Genomic DNA, 2,594 nt, shown 5'->3' on the forward strand with positions numbered 1-2,594 from the left:
TGATTTTATCCATCAAAGTAGACTGAATCTCCAATGCTGCTACATAGCCTCTCGGAACTATTTCCAAACTTAGCTCATGAAGCTCCTCTGCAAACTCCTTTGGTATTTCTCCCGTCATTAGTGTGTTGACATGGCTCTTACGGCTCAATGCGTCTGCTACGACGTTAGCCTTTCCGAGATGCTAATGCAATCTCATATCATAATCCTTGATAAGCTCCAACCATCTCCTTTGTCTGAGGTTTAATTCCTTCTGCGTGAAAATGTATTTCAAACTCTTGTGATCCATATACACCTCGCAATAGTTTCCAATGAGGAAATGTCTCCATGTTTTCAATGCATGCACTACGGCTACTAACTCCAAATCATGAGTAGCATAATTCAACTCATGAGGCTTAAGCTATCGTGAAGCATACGAAACAACTCTTCGCTCCTGCATAAGTACTGCTCCAAGTCCTGGATGTGAAGCATCGCAATACACTACATAATCCTTGGTTTGATTTGGCAGAATTAACACTGGTGAGGTAACCAGACGTTTCTTCAAATCTTGGAAACTAGCTTCACACTCCTCAGTCCATATGAACTTGGTATCCTTCTTCAACAATTCTGTCATAGGCTTCACAATCTTCGAGAAGTTCTCAATAAATCTCTGGTAGTATCCTGCCAGTCCAAGAAAACTCCTGATCTCTCCAACTGTTGTTGGTGCTTCCCAGTTTGTCACAGTGGCAACTTTAGTGGGGTCCACTACTATACCTTCTCCGGATATAACATGTCCGAGAAATCCAACTTCATTTAACCAAAACTCACATTTGCTGAACTTGGCATATAACTGATGTTCTCTGAGCTTCTCCAGTACCAATCACAAATGTTCCTTATGTTCCTCTTCATTCTTCGAGTAAACCAAAATATCAACAATGAACACCACGACGAACTTATCCAAAAACTCCATAAACACTTTGTTCATCATGTTCATAAAACAGGCAGGTGCGTTAGTCCGACCAAATGACATAACGGTATATTCATACAGCCCGTACCTGGTGGTAAAAGCCGTCTTAGGTATATCCTGCTCTCGAATCTTCAACTGATGGTACCCTGATCGCAAATTGATCTTGGAAAACACCTTAGCTCCTTGCAACCGATCAAACAGATCATTGATCATCGGTAGTGGGTACTTGTTCTTGATTGTTACTTCATTCAATCCGCGATAATCAACAACTGTTCTTAACGATCCATCCTTCTTCTCCACTAGAAGTACTGGCGATCCCCAAGGCGAAGAACTTGGGCGAATAAAACCTTTGTCCAGCAACTCCTTAATCTGCTTCTTAATTTCCTCCAAATCTTGGGTGGGCATCCTGTACAATCTCTTGGATATCGGCCCAGTGCCTGGCAGTAGTTCAATTAGGAACTCAATGTCTCTATCTGGTGGCATGCCTGGCAACTCTTCTTGAAATACATCGGGGAAATCCCTTACCACTGGTACTTCCTCCCTGTACAACTCCTGATAAGGAATTTACATGTTCCCTCCTCGGCTCATGCCGTGATACATACTTGATTCTTCTTCCTTCTGGTGTCGTAAGCAAAATTGTCTTACTGGCGCAATCGATGTTTCCTCCATACATCGACAGCCAATCCATACCAAGAACTACATCCAAACCTTGGGATTCCAGTATAATTAAATCCGTTGGGAAAACATGCCTTCCTATACTTAATGGCACCTGAAAACATCCTTGACTGGCCATATACTCAGCTCCCGGTGAACTTACTAGCATGGGTGTCTTAAGAGTCCTAGTGGGCAGGATAAACTTATCCACAAATCCCCTTGATATGTATGAATGCGATGCACCAGTATCAAAAAGAACAACTACAGTAAATGTCTTAACCAAATACTTACCTATTACTGCGTCTGGCTGAGCTTCAACCTCCTCCACGGTTACGTGGTTCACTTGTCCTCTGTTGAAAGGGTTCAGTTTCTTTCCTGAGCTTCCATTGCCATTACCATTTTGGGCTTCTGGACATTCATCTGCATAATGCCCCGTCTTACGGCACTTAAAACAAGTGATGTGGCTCAGGTCTACCTCGGTTGGTGTTGACGGGTTGGTGCGGTTTTGTCCATTGCTTCCTCCATTCCCGTTTCCATTCTTTGTGCCATTATGATTGTGCGAGCTACCACCTCCGTGAGTATGCTGAAATTGTCCTCCTGGCTTCGAGGTAAAGCATAGCTTCTACTAAGCTCCAGAATTGTACTTCCCCTGTCCATACTTCCTCTTACGATTGTCAATCTGCTGCTGCTTTCCTTCAATCATAAGAGCACGATCTACTAACTCCTGGTAGTTATTGAAAGTGGCTACCATCAACTGCATGCTCAGCTCATCATTCAGTCCTTCTAGAAACTTCTCCTGCTTGGCTTCATCCGTAGCAACGTCATCTGGGGCATAACGTGCTAGCTTACTGAAATCATCCACATACTAGCCAACTGTCCGTCCTCCTTGGCATAAGTTGTGAAACTCACGCTTCTTCATGGCCATAGCTCCTGCTGAAACATGGGCAGTACAGAAAGTTTGCTGAAACTGATCCCATGTGATAGTGTCTATAGGGTA

This window comes from Triticum aestivum, chromosome 6B (genome assembly GCF_018294505.1).
Source record: "Triticum aestivum cultivar Chinese Spring chromosome 6B, IWGSC CS RefSeq v2.1, whole genome shotgun sequence".
In the NCBI taxonomy this organism is placed as follows: Eukaryota; Viridiplantae; Streptophyta; class Magnoliopsida; order Poales; family Poaceae; genus Triticum; species Triticum aestivum.